We start from the raw sequence: 12,224 nt of genomic DNA, 5'->3' as shown, positions 1-12,224 counted from the left end.
TCATGACGTATTAAAAAATATAGATCAAAATCGGTCACACACTGATAGGTTATATATTAATTAATAATAATTATTATCATTATAAGTAGCCCATTTCTTTCACTTGAGGGTAAAATACTTCACTAGCATCTTATGTAGGTTTGTCATTTGTGAACCTCGAATCCGACACCGCAAATAAAAAGATTACGACTGATGACCAGGTGCGCTAAAAAAAGCAATATTTGTGTAATAGCTATGACGTGGTCGCAGTTTTATTGGAATTTATCGCGGTCAGGGTCAGTTTTTAACATTGAGGATTAAAAACCAGCTCTTAAACAGAATACAAAACAAATTATGTCATCAAATTTAGCATTAAAACACAATATACTATAACATAGTAACATAAATAGATGACCTGCTCCTGGTTAATTCTAGTAAACGATGGAGACTCATCTCATTCATCATTGATCACTCGAAGTGACTAATACCACAAAATACATAATATTACTTATACTAGACATCAAGTTTTCCTCACGATTATCTTCTATTCCTGGTTTACACTTTACTACATGTTTTTATTTTTCTTTTGTGTGGATTGTGGTGTAATTCAATGAACTGTTACCTAAGAGAAGCGTTCAAGTAGACACCGGAGGACCGACCATTTCCTATCTTATACAGCAAATAAAAAATATCACAAGGTTTCTAGCAAGTCCAATTTTGCAAGTTTGAGCACTCCAGCAATTTTTACCACGCCCTCAATATGCAAGAAACCGACCAAGTGCGAGTTAGACTCGCCAATGAAGGGTTCAACAGCTGCAATAAGGTTTATTTTTATGAAATTAAAAGGTTTTTGATTTATTTTTATATTTCAGTTAATTTTATGAAAGTTAAATTAAGGTTTTTCATTCATGACGTATAAAAAATACTACTAGCTAGATCTCGTTCAAACCAATTTTCGTTGGTAGTTTTTATAATAATGTACATCATATATTTTCTTTAGACTTATCATGCCCCTACTTTAGAAGTTAGGGGGGGGGGGGACACATTTTACCACTTTGGAAGAGTCTCCCTCGCAAATTATTCAGGTTAGAAAAAAATGATATTAGAAAGCTCAATAATATAATTTTTGAAGACCTATCCATAGATACCCCACGGCCAACACGCATAGGTAAGATGAAGAAAAAAAATATTTTGTTTCAGTTGTACCTATGGGGACCCCTAAAATTTTAATATTTTTTCCATTTTTATATCAAAATCTTAATGCGGTTCACAGACTACAATATCTACTTACCAAGTTTCAATAGTATAGATCTTATAGTTTCAGAGAAAAGTGGCTGTGACATACGGACGGACAGACCGACAGACAGACATGACGAATCTATAAGGGTTCCGTTTTTTGCCATTTGGCTGCGGAACCCTAAAAAATTATTATAGATATTATTATTATTATAATAAAATTCGGTTTGTACAAATCAATCAGATTTAAATATTACTATATAGATGATCCCGTGAACTTCGTATCATGACCCGGTGAATTTCGTATCACTAATGTACCAAAATACCTTCCCTGGACTTCGTTACATGGCGAGACTAACTGATGATAATAATTTCTCAGTTTTTTTGACCAACACAAAAGTAAAGCCCTTATAATAATGATTCTGATGACAGATTTGTAATATCTGCACTAATCCATTATTTATTGGTATTTTTCTGACCCGATTAAAACAACTTTCTCCAGAGGCCCTACGCGTAGGTTGTACGGAGGCGAACTCCCACTTGTTTTTACAATATCATTTATGACTTTACAATGTAGGAGGGTAATGTTTCGCTACTTCCAGGCATAGGTAGGTAACTAATAACTATCAGGTTTCATGTATATTCTGTGAATTGAAAATAGGGGCTGTCATTTTTCTAACTTTGAATCCTACAAAAGGTTTGCAACATCTTACGGCCGTTCCCAATATTTGATCTATCTCTAGTTTTGCCCTACTAGAGATAGAAATAGCTCACAATTGACATAAATTTATGTCTAATGTGAGCTATTCCTATCTCTAGTAGGGCAAAACCAGAGATAGATCAAATATTGGGAATGGCCGTTAGATAACGAGACATATAAAACTTCTATGGCGTTTGACACGGCTAACGTGTCACAAAAAAATTGTATATCGCCACTACTAAAAGTTTTCAAAAATATGCGCCGCAATGAATTGGTTAAAACATTTTTTATGAGATACTAGACGTTCCGCGCGGCTTCGCCCGCGTAAATTAGATATTTCACAGACAAATTAGTCCACAAAAAATAGCCTATTATCCTTTACGTGGTCTACTTCTTATCTGAGCCAAATAACAGAAAAATTGCTCCAGTAGTTCGTGAGATAAGCCCTTTCAAATAATTTCCCCCGTTTTTTCCACATTTCCCTCTATTTCTTCGCTCCTATTAGTCGTAGCGTGATAAAATATAGTTTATAGCCTTTGTCAATAAATGGACTATCTAACACTGAAAGAATTTTTCAAATCGGACCAGTTGTTCCTGATATTAGCGCGTTCAAATAAGCCATTTCATATAATTTCCTCCCGTTTTTTCAACATTTTCCTCTATTTCTTCGCTCCTATTAGTCGTAGCGTGATAAAATATAGCCTATAGCCTTTTTCGATAAATGGACTATCTAACACTGAAAGAATTTTTCAAATCGGACCAGTAGTTCCTGAGATTAGCGCGTTCAAACAAACAAACAAACTCTTCCGCTTTATAATATTAGTATAGATTTGTAGGAACCAAATTGTAGGACTGCATAGAAAATAACTATTTCGCCATCTTGGATGGTTGGTCATATTGGATTTAGAGTGATGGCACATACCATATCGTGCATTGTCATCCAAACTAAACATGTATGCAAAATTTCAACTCAATCGGTTAAATATATCTACTTCAAAATTGAGTTCCAAAATTTCACATTCATACAGAGCAAGTTAAATAAAAGTTTTTAATAAAAGCTTTTAAAAATGAACGCTTCTACGACCCAGCTGTTGGGTGCTTTGTTTACATGTGCTAACTATTTTTATCGCTTCGTCAGATCCGTGATGCTTTCCGTAGCAGCATTGTTTTAAGAATTCGCGAATTAATGACCTTTCTCCAAGTCCACTTTAGTCTACTTTTCCAAGCATACTCAAAATAATTTTAAATATCTTGTGACTTGTGAGTCTCAGACGCTCTTGTAGCAGCAGTTTTTGTTTACTCCGTATCTGGTTGCAGACTGCAGTACATATCCTGGATATTTACACAGAAAATCTAGCTATCATTTAAAACACTATCGGAGCTAGTTTCCTCTTAATAAGTAATTATTATAATAATTAATTCATTTATTCCAATAATTACATAATACACGTATAATGATTAAGCGATCAAAATAATATAGTGAATTATTTATTGAGTGTCAAAATCTCAAAATGTACCAAATGAAATTCCTTAAAATGACGGTATTGAGTCCCACGTCGGGCGCCAAGAGACGAATGTACCAACATCCTGGCGCCAGGGAGGGTGGCGCCAGCCGTCCTGGCGCCGATAGTCTATCGCGTTACATAACAGGATCAGGGCTCGCAAATATGGAAAATGGGTCAAATCGGTGAATTAAGGGAATGGAAGCCGCCAGCTCGCCTCTATCCGAGAGCCCGAACCATAATTCTCTTTTGTTTTTCAACGGAATAGTAACAATAAATAAAGCTATTCCAGGGTAGGTGATTCTTGCAATAACTTTTATCGCCTTAATCTTAATGTTGGGCCATAATAATCTAAGGACTCTTACTTTTTGGACTGTGAATAAAAGTTCTGTTCAATTCTCATTCAAATAATTGAGGTTGTATTATATCCGCCTCCTTTTTAAATCTGGATGAACAATTTCGTTACTTGTCCAATACATGCCAAAACTGTACCAATAAAATCTTATGACTCTGTTTGAGCTTCTGATTTTTTCTTCAGGTAACAACGTGGGAGTGTGGAGTAGATTAGAACACGCCAAAAAGTGCCTTATGTAGCGAAGTGCCCCTAGCTAGAACTAACGAACGAAACGAACTACGATTTTAAGGTGAGTAGTTTAACAATCACCACTTACGTATTTTCCATCAGCTAGCAGACATGTTAACTTCCTTAACCAACAAAACAACAAATATCACCAAGCTTTTCAAATGTCAGTCACTTTAAAACGTTTTCAGGTTTTATGCAGAGCTATATACAGTACCTACTTATTTCCACACACTTAACTTCATGAAAGTTTCGTAAACTTCAACTTAACATCTTACCCAAGTCCGACGCAATATCATGCCCAGCTAAGCACAGAATGACAGAATGTAGAGTGGTGTTGTGCACTTATGGCTGCCATTGTAAATTCAGATTTATGAATGTCTATGCTGAGCGGTCGGCGCATCTGATCGCAGCGGGATGTGATATGTTTTTTGTGTACGATAAACGACCATTTTCAACTTCGGTTTTTCATCGTTTCTGAAAACAGTAGGGGGCATCGGTTTTCGTGTGGAGCTTACTATCCATTTATAAAGATTTGTGTAACATCCCCGTATTGATTTTTTTACTTATGTATACTTGTTAAGTGAACAGAGCAAAAACACTTAAATTAATAAATGGCCGTAAATTCAATAAATTATTCCTATCATTATATTATCCTAGGGGATCTTCCGAGCTCTAGCATAACTAGGTACTCATTTTCAGGCTCTCTTGAATGTTTATTGTCACTACTTTAGCTGTCAATTGTAAGCAAAACAAACACCCCATAGCCCGTCTTCGCCCATTAGTTCTAAGCCATCGCTTCACACACTCCGTTGCGTAAATATGCATAATTGTTCTCTATTTGGAAACCGACGTGATGGCCCTTTTATTTTACCCCTTTTTACTTTCAAAGCATCAAAGAGAGATGCAGTTTATTTTTTTGGTTGAGTGTCAATTTGTGATCTTTTGTGCTTAGAAAAGCTACTAAGCGACAAATTAGGGTAACCTATGGAGCTTTGTCGATTGATGTTTTAAAATTTAAAGAGTGTTGTTACGGTGAAGATGTACCCCCATCTCTTTATCTCTGGCGGATGTTATTTTTATTATTATTTTTGCGAGAGTAATGTAATAATGGAATTAATAACTGCTTCGACGAACCCCGAAATCCTTATATTTTGCTATGGGACGAATCAATAAACAAAATCACAAGCGCCGGAAATCCGAGCGGAGTCCGAGATGCATTTCCATCTTTCACCGTCCTTTCACCCTCCGAATATCATCCCTAAATCGCTCCCTTCTGAATAAGTGTGAGGGGGATAGAGCATTGACATAGCGCGTGCGCGGCACGACCCCTCATGTGCGTTCAAGAAGGTTGATAGTGCTGAGCATGAGATCCTGGCGTGCTGCCGGGGTCGCAGAACATTCCGACGTGGATCGTCCGCTAAGGCGGAGGTCCCGCTCTCTCAACCCTGAGCTGGTAACCACCACAGCTGCACTCACAGATAAATCTACCCAGGTGCACAGCAAGGCCATATTCTCGTACCACTGTCTCTATCGCGACTCACAGTACTCAGTCGAATCTTCCAACAGTTACCCAAGCCGTGTGAACTCTTAGGTACTATTTCTAATTAAGATCACTTTAGCGTTTGGGGTTACCGGGGAGTGAGAGAGCGAAAAGGAATAGAGTATTTTTTAAAGTGGGAACGAGACGTAACTATGAATCGTCGCTTTCTGCCGAGGTGAGTGCCACTTGTAAGCCACGTGCTCGAAAGGTTTTTAATCTTTACAAGCATGCATTACACAAATTTTTTTAATTGTTACACAAATCATTCACTTAAAATTTATTTTCATGAATTACATTTTAAAATGGATTTCTTTTTAGTTATAAAAACATTTTTGAATTCAATTTATCATTACATATTTAGATATTTGTAGAGAGTAGCTCGCATGTTAAAAGTAGATTTTTTTAATGAGCTAAATTAAAAATAAAAACCTACTAATTCTGTAAAATTCTGCCTGACGTTTAACAGTTTAACATAAAATATGCCTTTTGTAAGAAGATGAAGTTTTATAATTTGTATTTTGTAAAATATAAATTATGAAACTTCATCGTCTGAACTGACGATTATGATGTATCATAATCGTCAGTTTCCATTCTAAAAGAAAATATCCATCCTTTAATTTTCAAGTCTTCAAGAAAAGAAACAGCGTCTCAGGCGGGTTGTCCAATATCATGTTATTTTTCTATTCAAAATATACTTAAAATATATTGTTTGGCTTGGTACTACTAATATATTATATTCTGTGGTTTGGCTCATAAAATAGCCAATCAACTGTTTTGTCAGAGTCGTCTTCAATTAAATCCATCTTAACTGTATCACTTTCTACCTAAGCTGCAATAATATAATCAGTCGATTCAGAAAGTGCATCCGGCGATTACAGTTCGTTAGCTCATTCAGGTTGACATCAGATACCCCGCTGGGGCTGAGCCCCAGTTAAGCTCTAAATTAAACAAATATTTACTTCTTTGTTATGCATGTTAGTATAGGCAAGTTTCCGTGGTTGAAAAATTTTCGCATTCCGTTTGTCGTAGAAATAGTAAGTATACTTTTATTGTATTGAAACAATTATTTGGGTATATACATTTTTCTTGGAAAGGCTTCCTAAATATTGATAGCAAATCAGAATAAACTATCTAATGAACGAACCAAAATATGTTTCTTGGCCAAAGGAAATAGAGCCGCCCACGGAGCGATTGAATTCTTGGGCCCACGTTGGTTGAGCATTTCAAATGCCATAATTGTACCCGAATAGTCCCTCAAAATTTACTCTTGATTTTGTTTAAAGATCATTGGGTAGATAGCGGTGTTTCGAACAATATGTTGTTTATTCGATTGCAAATTGCAATTGCCCAAAATTCTATTCAATTAAGATCTCCATTGAGTCTCTTGGCTCTTTTTTAAGGCCCGGGGGTCCGATAATATCTGGGCCTCCTGCGGTGATGATTGGGTTCGGTATTTGTTGATTGATTAATTCTAAAGGGGGACTCCCTTCAAGTATTACTTCTTGTACGCCATTAGCGTCTTGTTTATTTAAATGCATGATTGATCGATGCGCTGATAGAAATAGATTGTTCTTTTGTTTTTCTACAAATTAAAGTCTTCTGTGTAAATCTTTTATTGTTAAAGTATTTTTTTAAACATTTTGCGTAACGTTATTTTGACGGAGTGTAATTTTAATGGAAGCTGATCATATTAAGCGGAGGAGGCATAGTAAATTTTGTAAAATCCTGCCTAATTACTGTTTTGTTCTGTAAAATCTGTTTGAACCATACAATTTTTCGCAATAAGAACTATCCTATGTCCTTTACCGACTCTTGAAGTATCTATACCGAATTTTATCTAATTGAGTTCAGCCGTTAAAGCGGAAGAGGTAACAGACAGACATATTTTCGCATTTTTAATATTACTGAGGATGTTCCTATAAACCGTCCTAGCCCAAACCTAGAGATCAGTCACAACTCACAAACTTTATAATATTAAATGCAAAAAAGTTCTATGATCAAACGTTTCAATCAAGCAAATCAAACAAAAACCAAAAAGCGCTTTGGAATCAAATTCAAAGTTAATCCCCACAGTAAGACGATCGTGTCTTTATCCCATCCGGTGTTTGTGCAAATTGATATTTGACATATTATTGCAAAATCCGAAAGCGACCCTAATCAAGGATGTTATGTTAAAATCACTAGCGACCCTCGCATTGTCCACTCCACTATCCCCTAATTCCCTAATAGAAAGCAGACTATCAGATTTCCCGTGTCGGACAGCGTGACGACTTCCGGCGCGATCGGAAGTGCCATGGGGGTTTATTTTTATCTCCCCGACAGTATGAGTAATTCGGAAAAGTTTTCCATGGAACGTTTTATGGTATGCCCTTTTATGTTTCGAATTAAGTATGTAATTACTAATAAGATAATTTTATCTTTTATGTTTAACTATTTATATCCAACTTCCTGTGCTCCTTTATGATAAGCGATAACTGATAACCTTTTCTAATTTTATCCATAAATAAATAGAAAATCCAGTTAGCGCTAATAAGTACTTACGGAATGTCCAAAAGATTATGCATATTTCCATTCGTAACTAATATAGGAAAGTGTCCATGCCTGAATATATTTAGATTCAATGTTGCTTTAAGTTCTGGGAAAAAAGATGTACAGCCGCAAATCGCAATACGTTCGGTCTCCGCAGGCCGAAACATATTAGTCTGCAACATCTAGTTATACAACTTAAAAGGCTCAAGCTCTACCTCCTCCTCCCAATGAGAAGCAAGTTACGGCGCAAGATGTCCAGGCGCCAGACACGTCGGCGCCTGAGTCTATCGATTACCCCGGCCCGGGAACCAGGCATGCGCCACCTTGGACATGGTCCTCAAATATGTTTGGTCTAAAGAGACTTGATTCAAGTATGAGAGAAGAGTTCTAATTGGTCGATCATAATTATTAGGAATTTAGTTTGAAGAAAAGGTTGATTGCGCTATAAATAGGGAAAAAATGTACTTTAAGGGACGCGGTGTATGGGGGGAGGGGGGGTACCCCCTGATTTACCCCCCCCCCCCCTCTTGAAGCAAGCTCTTGGTTTCTGAGATATTCATGATTGAAGTTTGAGGTTATGACTGCACTAAAAGTGTTGAAATTCAGTTTTGGATTATCGAATTACGACCCTCGGAGAGGGGGGTTAAAAGGGGGATTGGAGGGGGGACTTGCTTATTCCCTACAAAATTGCCTATCCCCTTTCAGGGGTATAAAGAGATCACTGTTGTCTGTTAAAAAAAAATAACCACAAAATTTCTAACCTATCACGTGACCTACAGGACTTTGGCAAACTAAATAAAACAAAATAATTTAGTTGACAATCATTTTTATTAATTTGTATTGTCCACATACACATATTTAATTGCCTTAAATAGTTCTTCGAATGGATCGGTATTGTTGACCCTTATTTTTCGCCGCCGTAGGTATTCGCACAGCCAATCCGTGAAATCTGCTTTATTTTGTTCCTGCCTGAATTGTTTTTTCAATCCCCTCCACTGGCTCTCAATGCGCTGCGTGTGTGTCCCATCTGGTGCCACAAATTTGTTTGTGGGATCACTGTGATTCACCCTCTTATATCCATGCTCAGGAAGGCTCAAGTAAGCTCTCCAATAATCAGTATGGATGATAGAACCTTCCTGAACATGCTTCTTGATGAGTGGCACCAATATTTCCGCAGACCTCTCATTGTCAGGACACACTTCCAGCCGAAGATCATCGCTCCCATCTTGGATCATCCCTATCACCCAATGACCTTCGATCTGTCGACCACGGTTATATTTTCTTTTGCCAAATTTGGATTCATCTATTTGTTTATTTTGGTTATTTTCCAGCTCATAAATAACAATTGTTTCTTGGCAATAGCTGTACCAGTCCGCCACGGTTTTCATGGAAATCACAGGCTCATCTTGGTAGCAAGTTGTTTTTGTACTTGCATATAAGACAAGCCCTCGCTAAAAGCATACATTATTTGAAATGCTAATGTGATGCATAACCTCACATTTTCAAACCAGGTACCTTGTACCCGGCTCACACTCCTGTTCCTGCAGTTGCTCTTTCTGCAGCGGAATCTGCCAAACTGGATTTCGGTAGACAGCGTCATTGGCCTGTGGTGTATATGACACATTTTCTGCTTAGGAATAAATCCTCTCTCCTCAGCAAACTGGATACACTGCTGTACCGTCCCAAGTCTTGTGAAGATTTTTTTCCAGTTCCACATCGATCTAAAACAAAAACAAAGCAAGTTGAAAGAGAAAGATTTACATAACTCCCAGCTACCCAAAGTACAATAACTGTTCTCGGGTGTTTACGAAGTGTTTTTGAAGCATCGCAAGGCTGTGGTTGAGTGAAGGATGTATATTTTTTATCATAATTCAGCCTCCTGCTTAGGAATTGTACTCTAGGGGTTGGCAAATTCGTTTTTGGGACCATGTCCGTCTGTCAAGTCTCCGCCTCATACCTCATACCATCCGTCTCATACCTAGAGACCAATGACCCTCAATATGGCACAACTAGCTTCAATTATCAGTTGACGGAGCCCCGCTATGCAAGGCTCCTATTTCTGGGTGTTGTGGTCTACGTTCCAACCTAACCTAACCTACTTTTGGACTTTCTGGATTGTGTTTGTTTTTGTTTTGGCGGGGGGCTGCGCCCCCCGAGCCCCCCTTTAAGGGCGGCTGCGCCCCCCCGCCCCTCCGCTTTGGTATCTGTGGCTAAGTAGTTAAAATTGTTGGGCATGATTCTAAACTTAAAGCGGGGAATTGACTATCGGGCCGCCCGCTACTGCTACGCACAGAGTCTGTGCCTATGAGTATGAGTAATTAAATTATTATTCTTTTCAATAAATTACACGTAAATACATAAAATTTTACATTTCAAATGTATTTACAACATAAATACCCCAAAAAGACCCCAAAATTTTGTCTACATTGACTGCATAGAATTAACTTTCACGTAAGGAAACGCAAATGACAGATCGTAGTTTTATAAGGTTGGTAGTCAGTCAAAGTAGTGACGTAAATTAATCAAAAATGTTGATCTAATTTTGCGATTTTTAATAATTTATTTCTCGAAAACTACTAGGTTGCTTCAAAAACCGACTTCACGGAAAGACTTCTTGCATTGTGTAGTTTCTAACAAATAAATATGAAACGCCAGACCAGCGTCCCGTAAAGTACAGTTTATCCATAAATAGTAATAAGTAATTTTATTTAAATAAGTATGTTCAATTAATTAATTAATGATCATTATTTAAAGTCATACATTTTAATTTTTTTTTTAAGATCCTGAATCAAATAAATATGATTGCTGAGTTTGCTCGCTAGTCGCTGTTCAAGAAAGCAGTGACATAATATTATTATCATTGTGTACCTGTTACTGTATAATTTATCGCAAATTATTTATCAGTCAGTATCCTCGTTATCGCGATCGTGAGAAAAGATCTTCTTATCAGTTATCAATATTATTATACTGCATATTTTGCAATTTATTACTTTTTTTAAAGCACGTTCAATCTAGTTCGGATCCTACAGGTACTGCTTCGAACAAGGAACGTAAATACATTCTTGTTGCATATTTTATAATTGGGGACATATTTTCACCAAATCTAAAATATATTAAAGGTTGAATAATATTATATTATATTAATTAGGAAAGGCTCACATTATAATAGAGAACGGAATGTTAAATTGAAGGATGAATCCCACTCAAGAGTAATGAAATCATCTCATCGTCAGTGTCCGATAATGTTTATATTTAACGACCACGCCATCAGCGGTATGACAAACAAGTACAAATAGAAACGCGACACCATAATAGGTGATAATAGCCACGTATCGACCTGCCTTCAGTCTTCACTTAACCCCTTTTGTTTGGATTACTTTCTCGGACAATGGATAAATATCCGTCTTCGATGTCGAATTACTGATTAATAGAAGAGGAGTTACTAATTGGTCTATGGTGGATTATTTTATATTATATTTATACATATATGACAGTGATGCTGCGTAAGGCTTTACCTATTCCCATTATATTTTATGATTATAGATGATGCCCGTTGCGCGAAAATTAGTTTATCGCACGGGAATCGCACATTTTTCCAAGTTAAAAACATTCATGTCTCCTCATGTACACCAAATAATTGGGTACACCATAAAAAATATGGGTATATGGGGATAAAATGGATAAAAGACACTAAATTTTATCCATTTCATCTCCGTATACTCATCAAAATCGGTTCGGCGGTCTAAGTGTGAAGAGATAACAGAGACACACTTTCGGATTTATAATATAAGCAAGGATTGCGGTTAGGTTAGCCAATTTCTTTAAGCTTAATCCAAAGGATTTTCGTGGAAGGTTACTGCTGTTGGTCTTAGCTTACAGAGGTTGCAGTGATGGAAATGTGTGGGGGGCCCGTTAATAATCCATGCTCATTTAGAGGGGGTGGGCTAGGACTCATAGGAGCATCCCTATTTTGATTTTCTTACTTGAATACTAATCTGCTCAAATACCTGCAGTGCTGTAGGTGGGCTTAATTTTCATGAGGTATTTTTTGTTAATGACGAAAATATTTGAAAGGGCCTGAAATATAAGTACTGTGTGCGGTAATTGGGGGCTCGTCGGTTGCCTAGCGACGCACCGACCGACGCGCGACGCCTC

The 12,224-nt window shown here is 37.1% G+C and overlaps 1 protein-coding gene across 11 annotated transcripts in view; it reads left to right on the top strand.

Annotated features, from left to right (window-relative positions):
• LOC121736614 (talin-1) overlaps window positions 1-12,224 on the top strand; it is a 66,908-nt gene that overhangs the window by 11,588 nt on the left and 43,096 nt on the right. For all 11 annotated transcript variants that reach the window (XM_042127972.1, XM_042127987.1, XM_042127943.1 and 8 more), the window contains exon 2: window positions 3,956-4,061. The gene's annotated coding sequence lies outside the window, so the exon portion shown is untranslated. The remainder of the gene's footprint in view (window positions 1-3,955; window positions 4,062-12,224) is intronic.

Source organism: Aricia agestis, chromosome 2, assembly GCF_905147365.1.
Source record: "Aricia agestis chromosome 2, ilAriAges1.1, whole genome shotgun sequence".
Classification (NCBI taxonomy): Eukaryota; Metazoa; Arthropoda; class Insecta; order Lepidoptera; family Lycaenidae; genus Aricia; species Aricia agestis.
This window is presented reverse-complemented; position numbering and strand designations above follow the sequence as displayed.